General features: G+C 42.0%; 1 protein-coding gene across 2 annotated transcripts in view; it reads left to right on the top strand.

Annotated features, from left to right (window-relative positions):
* Positions 1-1,514: 1,514 nt before the first annotated feature.
* The window catches only part of LOC139765223 (ras-related and estrogen-regulated growth inhibitor), a 135,473-nt gene continuing 122,293 nt past the window's right edge, over positions 1,515-14,694 (top strand). For both annotated transcript variants that reach the window (XR_011716610.1, XM_071692547.1), the window contains exon 1: positions 1,515-2,066. The gene's annotated coding sequence lies outside the window, so the exon portion shown is untranslated. The remainder of the gene's footprint in view (positions 2,067-14,694) is intronic.

The following is a 14,694-nucleotide window of genomic DNA, read 5'->3' as shown; positions in this document are numbered from 1 at the left end:
CCCGTGGACTCATAGGAATATATATATATATATATATATATATATATATATATATATATATATATATATATATATATATATATATATATATATATATATATAGATAGATAGATAGATAGATAGATAGATAGATAGATAGAGATTGATACATACATCCATAGATAGATATGATGATCACACTGGTCCGTGATGATAGATAGCACGAAGGTGAAGTCGCACTTCAGCAGCAGTTTATACAATATTATTTAACATGTAATTTTTCGATACATGGGCGATGTTATTAGCACCGTCATGAAGGACGAAGGAATGGCCACAAAAATGCGATCGCTAAACATTGTCATGAAAATGATCGCCCCAATAGATCATGAAAATCCCTGTTATTCTATACCCTTCTGCTGATTATGCCACACGCAACGTCACTGAATCTGTCTTGATTGCTGATAGTAAGAACTTTAATTTGTCCCCAGGCAACTCTAAAGCTCATCCTAGCATTAACTAAATCATTATGAGAAAACTGACGAAAACATAGAGAAAAGTTGTTTATGACACACCCAGCTACCCAGGTCAACCCCCGCCACCTGACCCTCCTTAAACACTCTTCCATACAAGCGTTACGACCAGACATAGCAGACAGTGCTTGGCCTATAAAGATTGGTGTTGGACGGCGGAACTCAAGTGTGATGTTGGGAATTTGATAACTTTGTTAAGTACTGGCACCTGATGATGAGGTGGATTGTCTCCACGAAAAATGTCGTGCCACATGTATAGAAAAATGACATGTTAAATAAAATTGTATCAACTACTGAAGTTCTATTTAACTTTCGTATATATATATATATATATATATATATATATATATATATATATATATATATATATATATATATATATAAATATATATATATATATATAAATATATATATATATATATTATATATATATATATATATATATATATATATATATATATATATATATATATATATATATATATATATATATATATATATATATATATATATATATATATATATATATATATATATATATATATATATATATATATATATATGTGTGTGTGTGTGTGTGTGTGTGTGTGTATGTGTGTGTGTAGGTTATTGAAAATACTAACCATCTCGCATGTAGGTTTATAGAAAATACTATCTATTTCGCATGTAGGATATAGAAAATACTATCTATCTCGAATGTAGGTTTACAGAAAATACTATCTATCTCGCGCGTAGGTTATTTGAAGATATTTACTATCTCGCGTCTGTAGATCATTAAAGAAGAAAAGGAGAAATCAGGTTGAGTGAGTCTGTCTATCTGTCTCTTGTCTCTCACACCAGTGTTGTGCTTGAGGAAGGAGGCAAGCGGGCGTCCGTGCGGCACGATGGTGCAGTGAGGTCAAGGAGGTTAGCGGAGGTGAGGTGAGGGAGGGAGAACCTGCTGGCACGTTTGGCACTGGGTGAGCACTACCCGAGCCGCCGGGCCTGGCACCTGGTGCCCCTGAGAAAGGGAGAGGAGGAGGAGGAGGAGGAGGAGGAGGAGAGGGCACCTCAGTCAGTGCCGTGCCTGTGTGAGGGGCGGTGGACGGGGACGAACGTAACCATTACACACACACACACACACACACATACCCACCTCCTCCTCCTCCTTCAGTAAACCACTTCGTGCGAGAGACTCGGGCCTCGGGTGATCCACGCCTGAACATGCTCTCGCTCCAGTGGTGGTGGTCCGTAAAGTGTCAGAGACCTAGAGGCGCTACTTAATACTTCCTACTTCACGTTGATAAGTAATAGTTCCAAGTGCATATAACCCCCCTCCTCGATTACTATGATAAGTAGGCCATTTCATTATGTGTTAGATTACGTCCTGTTGCGATTCACGAGTGGTGGTCGATGGTTTGCGAGGGGCGAGGTCGGAAACATGGAGTAAGGCCTCGTACACCGACGTTGTGAGGGGTGCGTGTGCGAGTGTGAGGGGTCAGTGTATATACCAAGGAGGACCTCAGCAAGGCTGCGTAGCGAGCGAGTGCTGGTGAACGCGAACTTCCCTCATCACAAGTAAGTTCCTACAAGCCAACCCAGTTCCTGTCTATGACTTGTAGACGGAGTTTTTCTTATAGTATATTTTCCCGGTAGACCAGTACCTTATGATGTCCCAGTATACCGGTATCTTATACCGTCTTGCCCCGGTATACCAGTATCTTACACTGTCTTGTCCTGATATACCAGTATCTTACAATGTCTTGTCCAGGTATATCAGTATCTTACACTGTCTTGTCCTGGTATACCAGTATCTTACACTGTCTTGTCCTGATATACCAGTATCTTACACTGTCTTGTCCCGGTATACCAGTATCTTACACTGTCTTGTCCCGGTATACCAGTATCTTACACTGTCTTGTCCAAGTATACCAGTATCTTACACTGTCTTGTCCTGATATACCAGTATCTTACACTGTCTTGTCCTGATATACCAGTATCTTACAATGTCTTGTCCAGGTATATCAGTATCTTACACTGTCTTGTCCAAGTATACCGGTATCTTACACTGTCTTGTCCTGGTATACCAGTATCTTACACTGTCTTGTCCCGGTATACCAGTATCTTACACTGTCTTGTCCAAGTATACCAGTATCTTACACTGTCTTGTCCTGGTATACCAGTATCTTACACTGTCTTGTCCTGATATACCAGTATCTTACACTGTCTTGTCCAAGTATACCAGTATCTTACACTGTCTTGTCCCGGTATACCAGTATCTTACACTGTCTTGTCCAAGTATACCAGTATCTTACACTGTCTTGTCCCAGTATACCAGTATCTTACACATAGTTACTTGTTCTCCCTTGAACAATAATTAAGAATGTCAGGCCATTTACTTGTTCTCTCCAGAACAATAAGTAATAATACTAGACCATTTACTTGTTCTTCTTATAACAATAAGAAATAATGACAGGAGAGTTGCTTGTTCTCCCTAGAACAATAATTGATAATGCCAGGTCAGTGACTTGTTCTCCCTAGAACAATAATTGATAATGCCAGGTCAGTGACTTGTTCTTCCTAGAGCACTAAGTAATAATGCTAGACCAGTTACTTGTTCTCACTAGAACAATAATTGATTATACTAGGACAGTTACTTGTTCTCACTAGAACAATAATTGATTATACTAGGACAGTTACTTGTTCTTCCTAGAACAATGATTAACAATGCCAGGCCAGTTGGGGATATATCAAGTCATTTTCAATGCTATTTTAGGTTTCATTTAAAATATTCGTCATTATTCATCTCATTTTAGTGTTTTGATCGTGTAGCGATTGGTGTTACTACCCGTGATGCATTCAGGGTCGAATCTGCATAGGTTCGAATCCTGGTCGTGGCGGCTACCCACAGAAAACTCTTTTGATTACCACACATCTCTCTTACCCTTACGTTACCTTACTCGATCAAATCACCTCACACCACATATTGTCCTCAAACATCTCATTTCCAGCACATCCATCCTCCTGCGCACAACTCTATCCATAGCCCACACCTCGCAACCATACAACATTGTTGGAACCACTATTCCTTCAAACATACCCATTTTTGCTTTCCGAGAAAATGTTCTTCCCTTCCACACATTCTTCAGTGCTCTCAGAACTTACGCCCCCTCCCCCACCCTGTGATGCACTTCCGCTTCCATGGTTCCATCCGCTGCCAAATCCTCTCCCAGATAACTAAAACACTTCACTTCCTCCAGTTTTTCTCCATTCAGACTTACCTCCCAATCGGCTTGTCCTTCAACCCTACTGTACCTAATAACCTTGCTCTTATTCACATTTACTCTCAGTCACCAGCTTCGGCAGTTTCTCACCCGAATCAGCCACTAGCGCTGTATCATCAGCGAACAACAACTGACTCACTTCCCAAGCCCTCTCATCCAAAACAGACTGCATGCTTGTTCCTCTCTCCAAAACTCTTGCATTCACCTCCCTAACAACCCCATCCATAAACAAATTAAACAACCATGGCGACATCACGCACCCCTGCCGCAAACCGACATTCGCTGAGAACCAGTCACTTTCCTCCCTTCCTACTCGTACACAAGCCTTACATTCTCGATAAAAACTTTTCACTGCTTCTAACAACTTGCCTCCCAAACCATATATTCTTAATACCTTCCACGAGCATCTCTATTAACTCTGTCATATGCCTTCTCCAGATTCACAAATGCTACATACAAATCCATCAGTTTTTCTAAGTATTTCTCACTTACATTCTTCAAAGCAAACATCTGATCCACACATCCTCCACCACTTCTGAAACCACACTGCTCTTCCCCAGTCTGATGCTCTGTACATGCCTTCAACCTCTCAATCAATACCCTCCCATATAATTTACCAGGAATACTCAACAAACTTATACCTCTGTAATTTGAACACTACCTTTATCCCTTTGCCTTTGTACAATGACACAATGCATGCATTCCGCCAATCCTCAGGCACTTCACCATGAATCATGCATTAAATATCCTTACCAACCAGTCAACAACACAGTCACCCGCTTTTCTAATAAATTTCACTGCAATACCATTCAAAACCGCAGCGACTAAAAAGGGGGGGGGGGCTAGAAATCCTCCCTTCCAGTTTCTACTGTTCCAAAATAAGGGTCTAAGTGAGGATTTTCCTCTGTTCTTAAAGCTACCTCGCTAACGAAGGAAATGGCGAATATGTATGAATATTTATATATATATATATATATATATATATATATATATATATATATATATATATATATATATATATATATATACATTCGAATAGTCATTCCCCTATTAGGGGCGATCATATCCTTGCGGTAGCATTCCCGCCTGTTGCACAGGGGTCCCGGGTTCGATCCCGGCTGTTGGACGTTTGTATGTATTAAGAAGGTGCGCGTTCATATGCACTTTGTTCGCATATATATATATATATATATATATATATATATATATATATATATATATATATATCGCACGACATGTTTCGTGAAGACAATCCACCTCATCAGGTGCCAGGACATAACAAAGTTATTTAAATCCCAACATCCCACTTGGTTCCCGCCGTACAACACCATTCCATCTAGGCCAAGCACTGTCAGCTATGACTAGTCGTAACCCTTGTAAGGGAGAGTGATTAAGGAGGGTCAGGTGTCGGGTGGTTGACCTGGGTAGCTAAGTGTGTCATAAACAAACAACTTTTTTTTATTTATTCGTGTTTTGTCAATTCTCTCATAATGATTTGCTTACTGCTAGGATGGGCTTTGAAATTGCCCGGGAACAAATTAAAGTTCTTAGTATTAGCAATTAAGACAGATTCCATGACGATACGTGTGGCATAATCAGCAGAAGGGTATAGAATAACAGGGATTTCTCAAGATCTATGGGGGATGATCATTTTCATGACAATGTTTAGCGATCGCTATTTTTGTGGTCATCCCTCCGTGCCGAATGTCATTGCTAATAACATATCTCCGTTAGAGTCTTAATGGTCTGGCCTACATAATCACATACCTTGCATCTAATAGCGTAAAACACTCCCAATTGTTGCATGATTCTGTCTAATATTTACTAAGGTCTTGCTGATGGTGTTAATGTACTGGAAAGCAACATTACAAAACAACTGTTTTTTAGAACATGTTTTATATTAACTATGAACTCCTCCTGAAGTGCGATTTCACTATATATATATATATATATATATATATATATATATATATATATATATATATATATATATATATATATATATAATTTTTTTATTTTATTTTGCTTTGTCGCTGTCTCCCGCGTTTGCGAGGTAGCGCGAGGAAACAGACGAAAGAAATGGCCCAGCCCACTCCCATACACATGTATATACACACACACGTCCACACACGCAAATATGCATACCTATACATCTCAATGTACACATATATATATACACACACAGACACATACATATATACCCATGCACACAATTCACACTGTCTGCCTTTATTCATTCCCATCGCCACCTCGCCACACATGGAATACCATCCCCCTCCCCCCTCATGTGTGCGAGGTAGCGCTAGGAAAAGACAACAAAGGCCCCATTCGTTCACACTCAGTCTCTAGCTGTCATGCAATAATGCCCGAAACCACAGCTCCCTTTCCACATCCAGGCCCCACACAACTTTCCATGGTTTACCCCAGACGCTTCACATGCCCTGATTCAATCCACTGACAGCACGTCAACCCCGGTACACCACATCGATCCAATTCACTCTATTCCTTGCCCGCCTTTCACCCTCCTGCATGTTCAGGCCCCGATCACTCAAAATCTTTTTCACTTCATCTTTCCACCTCCAAATTGGTCTCCCACTTCTCCTCGTTCCCTCCACCTCCGACACATATATCCTCTTGGTCAATCTTTCCTCACTCATTCTCTCCATGTGCCCAAACCATTTCAAAACACCCTCTTCTGCTCTCTCAACCACGCTCTTTTTATTTCCACACATCTCTCTTACCCTTACATTACTTACTCGATCAAACCACCTCACACCACACATTGTCCTCAGACATCTCATTTCCAGCACATCCACACTCCTGGGCACAACTCTATCCATAGCCCACGCCTCGCAACCATACAACATTGCTGGAACCACTATTCCTTCAAACATACCCATTTTTGCTTTCCGAGATGATGTTCTCGACTTCCATACATTCTTCAAGGCTCCCAGGATTTTCGCCCCCTCCCCCACCCTATGATTCACTTCCGCTTCCATGGTTCCATCCGCTGCCAGATCCACTCCCAGATATCTAAAACACTTTACTTTCTCCAGTTTTTCTCCATTCAAACTTACCTCCCAATTGACTTGACCCTCAATCCTACTGTACCTAATAACCTTGCTCTTATTCACATTTACTCTTAACTTTCTTCTTTCACACACTTTACCAAACTCAGTCACCAGCTTCTGCAGTTTCTCACATGAATCAGCCACCAGCGCTGTATCATCAGCGAACAACAACTGACTCACTTCCCAAGCTCTGTCACCCACAACAGACTTCATACTTGCCCCTCTTTCCAAAACTATATATATATATATATATATATATATATATATATATATATATATATATATATATATATATATATATATATATATATATATATATTCTTTTTCTTTTAAACTATTTGCCATTTCCCGCGTTAGTGAGGTAGCGTTAAGAACAGAGGACTGGGCCTTTTTTGGAATATCCTCACCTGGCCCCCTCTGTTCCTTCTTTTGGAAAAAAAAAAAAAAAAACGAGAGGGGAGGTTTTCCAGCCCCCCGCTCCCTCCCCTTTTAGTCGCCTTCTACGACACGCAGGGAATACGTGGGAAGTATTCTTAATCCCCTATCCCCAGGGATAACATATATATATATATATATATATATATATATATATATATATATATATATATATATATATATATATATATATATATATATATATTCCTGGGGATAGAGGAGACAGAATACTTCCCATGTATTCCCTGCGTGTCGTAGAAGGCGACTAAAAGGGAAGGGAGCTGGGGGCTGGAAATCCTCCCCTCTCGTTTTTTTAGTTTTCCAAAGGAAGGAACAGAGAAGGGGGCCAAGTGAGGATATTACCTCAAAGGCTCAGTCCTCTGTTCTTGGCACTACCTCGTTGCCGCGGGAAATGGCGAATAGTATGAGAGAGAGAGAGAGAGAGAGAGAGAGAGAGAGAGAGAGAGAGAGAGAGAGAGAGAGAGAGAGAGAGAGAGTTCTTGTTCGTCAAGGTATTGCTTCGGTTATTGACTGGCTGATGAAGCAGGGAAGACATGAACCAATGATTCAGTCATCGAACGATTGCATGACAAGGATCTTCATGACGGTTCATTACCGGAAATAATGATGATAATAATAATGATAATAATAATGATAATGTTAATGATAATAATAATGATAATAATAATGATAATAATAATAATAATAATAATAATAATAATAATAATAATAATAATAATAATGATAACAATAATGATAATAATGATAATAATAATAATAATAATAATAATAATAATAATAATAATAATAATACTAATAGTAATAATGATAATGATAATTGTAATAGTAATAATAATGATAATAATGATAATAATGATAACAATAATGATAATGATAATAATAATGATAATGATGATAATAACAATTGTAATAATAGTAATAATAATGATAATGATAATAATGATAATTATAATAATAATGATAATGATAATAATAATGATAATAATAATGATAATAATGATAATGATTATGATAATGATAATAATTATAACAATGATGATTATCATTATTATCCTTTTTATTATTATCATTATCATAGCAGTAACAGTATACGTCATCATGACGTCACTGGTGGACCTGCTGTATGACTGCAATGCAGTTCATCCCATTATGTCAACATGGAGGAGGAGAGAGAGTGTTGGAATAGCACCGCCATGGCTGCCATGGCAGGTCTACCAAACGTATCTTATTCGTTCTGATAATCATACCTAATTCATCTAGTGATGAAGGAGCCAAAGGCATCTAGAAATGTCATACAGTGAGGAGCGGGAGAGTCCATTGCTTGTCTGTCTCTGTATTAATCGTTCGGCCTCTCACAACACGCAGGTAGATACATGGCCAGTTCTTTTCTCTCTCGCTGATCCAGAGGGAGAAACAGAAACGTGTGAGTGATTTAGAATCAAGACTTGTGTGAATTACATGTCGCCAAGTGTCGTGTGATAGATGGAGAGAGAGAGAGAGAGTTTGCGTCTGTGGTTTGAATTCCACCAACACACGAGTACATGAGGCTTAGAAAACTAGACATCAACTTGAGCAATACAAGACGGAACACCTTGACGGCCACTGAATTCAAACGGTAATTGAAACAGTACTTCCTCCCCTGCCTTCACCCACCTCTTACCTCTCATTACTATTACAGTTAAGGCTCGGGCGTCTGGTTGTAACCAGTATGAAAAGAAGGGAGGGAGGTGAATACTACGTTTGGTGAGGAGGAACCTGGATGTTCTGGCTCTGAGTGACACGAAGGTGAAGGGTAAAGAGGTGGAATGGCTGTGGATGGATACGTTCAAGGAGCGAAGCCCGGGGTTAGTGAGAGGGCAAGAGACGATATATGAATAGAGGTTGAATTTCTGATCGAGGAACTGTTATATTGTTAACAAGGAGACAAGAAATTGATTTAGGGATTACCTTTACTTACGTTAAAAGTGCACAAACAGAGGAGGGAAATCTATTAGTGTTTTATGTATCAGGAAGTAACAGGCATGAAAGTTAGAAAGGATTTTTGTCTCGGTAGGAGGTGAGTGAGCGCTTTTCGGCAGTCATTTCTATACAAGGAACCAAACTTTTATGCAGCACGTCTGAATGCGAGGTTGGATATTGTGGCGACTGAAGGTTTAATCAGATGGGCATGGGAGCTCACTGGTGTGAATGTCTTTAGGTTAAAGGTCCATCAAGCTGTGTGATCAAAGAGAAATGGTAATTCGGATTACCTTGTTTGATATGAGATACATACAGGTATGTACATGAGTGACTGGGGCTGGCAGGTTTACGGAACATTAATGGACAAAGTGACAAGTGACAGGTTTGGAAAGGGGAGATTATTGGATGAGAATGTGTTAAGAAGAACGGCAGGTGGAATGCCTGATCATTACTTGATGGAGATGAGTGTAAATACTGTCGCTAGGTTTAGGGAAAGAGGATATGACATACGTGTTAAGGAACTGGCAAAAGTGAGTGAGATTAGCAAGATGGCTTTTGTGCAGACATACCAGGATAGACTGAATGATGAATAACGTAGAGTGAATAAATAAAAGAAGGGGGAGATAATACTGCCTGATTTACAGGTGAAATGTGTGACATGAGGGAAGTGGGATGCGGAATTATGAAATAGGGTAGTAGGTAATGGAATGAAGAAGTTTATTTGTTGATGAAACAAAAAGATGAGGTGTAACGTCATTATCCGCAGGGAAGGAGTGTGTGTCCTTGGGAAGGGTACAAGAGAATCCAGCAGAATGGCGGGAGAAAAGTACGAGAACAGGAAAAAAAGACAGTAAATGAAAGATAAGAGAAGAGAGTAATGATGAAATTCAGGGATGATAAGAAAAGGCTTCGGAAGGAGATGAATAGAGAACAAATGAAGATGGCGGTGAGGAAAGCGGATGAGGAAGCGGTGAAGACAAAGACGGTATGAAAAGATGGAGTGAGCATTTTGATGGACTGTTGAATGTGTCAGATGAAAGGGAGACGGAAGAACGCGGTGCGCAAGACTCATGGCCAGCCAGTGAGAAGGCAAAAACAGAGGAGGTAGTGGCAGCCTCGCACGAGATGAAAGGTGATAATGCATCGGTAGTAGATGGGATTGCAATTAAGTTTCTCAAAAAGAGATCGAGGTGATGACAGTGTTGTTGAGTGGTTAATGAAGCCGTCTGACAAGTGTATGGCTCAAGGGGAGATGCCTGGCGCATGACGGAGGGCACGTATACCGTGCCCTTGTATAGAGGCAAGGAGGGGAAACAATATATGAATGCTAGGAGCCTGTTGGTAGATGTGTGTGGGGTAGCTCTTAAGGTGTAGTGGTGACTGAGACGTTGATGTCTCTCGGGAAGAGCAAAGTGGCTTCAGGATAGGTATATGATGTGTCTCGATCCCTTGAATTCTATAGTTCGTTATATAAGGAGTCGTCCACACAAGGGTGCTTAGACAAAGTGGCTTCAGGATAGGTAAATGATGTGTCTCGATCCCTTTGATTCTATAGTTCGTTATATAAGGAGTCGTCCACACACGGGTGCGTGGTAAAGGCTCGTAGCTGGGGAAACCTGATGGTCTACGACGAGGTTATCTGCTGGAGGAGCGCGGTAGTATACTGAAATCTTGATCTCTATATAGATACAGACGGGGTAGGGAGAGTAGAAAGCTTCACTGAACTCATAATCTACACAACAGACCCTCCTGTACTCACGAGGTAGAGTAGAAGGCTTCATTAAACTCATAATCTACACGAGAGACCCTCCTGTACTCACGAGGTAGAGTAGAAGACTTCATTAAACTCATAATCTACACGGCAGACCCTCCTGTACTCACGAGGTAGAGTAGAAGACTTCATTAAACTCATAATCTACACGGCAGACCCTCCTGTACTCACGAGGTAGAGTAGAAGACTTCATTAAACTCATAATCTACACGAGAGACCCTCCTGTACTCACGAGGTAGAGTAGAAGGCTTCATTAAACCCATAATCTACACAACAAACCCTCCAGTACTCACGAGGTGGAGTAGAAGGCTTCATTAAACTCATAATCTACACGGCAGACCCTCCTGTACTCACGAGGTAAAGTAGAAGGCTTCATTAAACTCATAATCTACACGAGAGACCCTCCTGTACTCACGAGGTAGAGTAGAAGACTTCATTAAACTCATAATCTACACAACAGAGCCTCTTGTACTCACGAGGTAGAGTAGAAGGCTTCATTAAACCCATAATCTACACAACAGACCCTCCTGTACTCACGAGGTGGAGTAGAAGGCTTCATTAAACTCATAATCTACACGGCAGACCCTCCTGTACTCACGAGGTGGAGTAGAAGGCTTCATTAAACCCATAATCTACACAACAAACCCTCCAGTACTCACGAGGTAGAGTAGAAGACTTCATTAAACTCATAATCTACACGGCAGACCCTCCTGTACTCACGAGGTAGAGTAGAAGACTTCATTAAACTCATAATCTACACGGCAGACCCTCCTGTACTCACGAGGTAGAGTAGAAGACTTCATTAAACTCATAATCTACACGAGAGACCCTCCTGTACTCACGAGGTAGAGTAGAAGACTTCATTAAACTCATAATCTACACGGCAGACCCTCCTGTACTCACGAGGTAGAGTAGAAGACTTCATTAAACTCATAATCTACACGAGAGACCCTCCTGTACTCACGAGGTAGAGTAGAAGACTTCATTAAACTCATAATCTACACGGCAGACCCTCCTGTACTCACGAGGTAGAGTAGAAGACTTCATTAAACTCATAATCTACACGAGAGACCCTCCTGTACTCACGAGGTAGAGTAGAAGACTTCATTAAACTCATAATCTACACGGCAGACCCTCCTGTACTCACGAGGTAGAGTAGAAGACTTCATTAAACTCATAATCTACACGAGAGACCCTCCTGTACTCACGAGGTAGAGTAGAAGACTTCATTAAACTCATAATCTACACGGCAGAGGCCCTCCTGTACTCACGAGGTAGAGTAGAAGACTTCATTAAACTCATAATCTACACGAGAGACCCTCCTGTACTCACGAGGTGGAGTAGAAGGCTTCATTAAACTCATAATCTACACGACAAACCCTCCTGTACTCAGATGAGGAAGGTGGATGAGGCAACTTCGCCTCTGAAGGTAACTCCCAAACACGACCCTTCTGGTCGCAATGGATTACCTTTGGTACAATGTAATTATTGTTACACTGGATTTCCTTTCGTTGTCCAGCATTCATCTCTGTGCCGTCGTGAATAGCCAGGTTGTAGCTTGTGTGATTCTGATGCCTGGTTTCTCCCCATGATAGCCAGAGGTCTGTCTAGGGGATGGTTTCTCCCCATGACAGCCAAGGGTCTGTCCAGTCTATGGCTTCTCCCCATGAAAGCCAAGGGATCTGTTCAGTGGATGGTTTCTCCCTATGATAGCCAAGGGGTCTGTCCAGTGGATGGGTTTTCTCCATGACAGCCAGGGATCTGTCCAGTGGATGGTTTCTCCCCATGACAGCCAAGGGATCTGTCCAGTCTATGGTTTCTCCCCATGACAGCCAAGGGTATGTCCAGTGGATGGTTTCTCCCTATGACAGCCAGGGATCTGTCCAGTGGATGGTTTCTCCCCATGACAGCCAGGGATCTGTCCAGTGGATGGTTTCTCCCCATGACAGCCAAGGGATCTGTCCAGTCTATGGTTTCTCCCCATGACAGCCAAGGGATCTGTCAGTCTATGGTTTCTCCCCATGACAGCCAGGGATCTGTCCAGGTGTCTGTCCAGTGGACGGTTTCTCCCCATGACAGCCAGGGATCTGTCCAGTGGATGGTTTCTCCCCATGACAGCCAGGGGTCTGTCCAGTGGATGGTTTCTCCCCATGACAGCCAAGGGGTCTGTCCAGTGGATGGTTTCTCCCCATGACAGCCAAGGGGTCTGTCCAGTGGATGGTTTCTCTCTATGACAGCCAAGGGTCTGTCCAGTGGATGGTTTCTCCCCATGACAGCCAGGGACCTGTCCAGTGGATGGGTTTTCTCCATGACAGCCAAGGGTCTGTCCAGTGGATGGTTTCTCCCCATGACAGCCAAGGGTCTGTACGATGTCTGGTTTCTCCCCATGACAGCCAGGGATCTGTCCAGTGGATGGGTTTCTCCCCATGACAGCCAAGGGTCTGTACGATGTCTGGTTTCTCCCCATGACAGCCAGGGATCTATCCAGTGGATGGTTTCTCCCCATGACAGCCAGGGATCTATCCAGTCTATGGTTTCTCCCCATGACAGCCAGGGATCTGTCCAGTGGATGGTTTCTCCCCATGACAAAGAAAATACTTGTTTCAGACCCAAAAGCGTTACTGTAAATTCTTGACCATGTAGATAGAAATGATTTACAGAATACGTGAAAGAATAACTCACAAGTATTTTACACCGAATTGAAGTCGATATTTACGACACACTTTTCGAAACGTTCTTTGAACAGTAATTATAGAATTAGAGTCGATAAGAGGAACGTTCATTCTCGGCTTCCAGTGCTACAGTGCCTTTTAGAGCTCTTTGCAGTGCCTTTAGGATTTCCAGTGCCAGAAAAATAGCAACAGTGCTTTCAATGCTTGTAAGAGCTCTCAGTGTCAATGGAGCTTTCAGTGAAACTAGAGCTTTAGTGGGCACTGCTGCTTTTGGTTGTCCTTGAACTATTATCACTGCCATTAGAGGTTTCACTGTTCCGTTGTCTCTACTCGGGTCTTGTAGTGCCACAGTGCCGATAGAAGTTTCAGTGATGTTAAGCCTTCTAGTGGCACTACGTCTATAGAGCTTTCACTGCAACAGTGCCAATAGACGTTTCAGTGATGTTATGGCTTCTAGTACTACTACGTCCATAGAGCTTTCAGTGCAGCACTGCAACTGGATCATCCAGTGCCACACTGGTGATAGAACCTCCAGTGTAACAGTGCTTCTTTTTTAAGATCTCTCAGTGCCAGGGAATCAGTTGAACTTTCACTGTTTCAGCTCTAATAGATATTTCAGGGTAACAGAGCCAGCAGAGTTGGGTCTTTCACTGCTACTAGAGCTATCTCAGTGCCGTCAAGCCACTGGGGGGGAGGGGGCCTCTCTCTTCCCCTTGCCTTCCGCCCCCATCCCCCCAGACCCTGGGGGTTGGGTGGGGGTGGATGTGGTGATTGAAGTGGGGGTTGTGAGGTTGGGGTGGGGGTTGAGGTGGGGTTGGGGAGGTTCACACAAGCAGCGCTGGCAAGGGGCCGTGGCCTCCAACATCGCTACTTCCTCCTTCCTGTTTCCTCCTTCTTCCCTCCTTCCTTCTTCCTTCTTCCCTCCTTCCTTCTACCCTGTGATGTACCCCTGGGGTGTACCTGTTGTTGCTGTACCTCTGTGACGTACCCCTT

This window comes from Panulirus ornatus, chromosome 53 (assembly GCF_036320965.1).
Source record: "Panulirus ornatus isolate Po-2019 chromosome 53, ASM3632096v1, whole genome shotgun sequence".
NCBI lineage: Eukaryota > Metazoa > Arthropoda > Malacostraca > Decapoda > Palinuridae > Panulirus > Panulirus ornatus.
The sequence above is the reverse complement of the archived record's forward strand: the minus strand, read 5'-3'. Positions and strand labels throughout refer to the sequence as shown.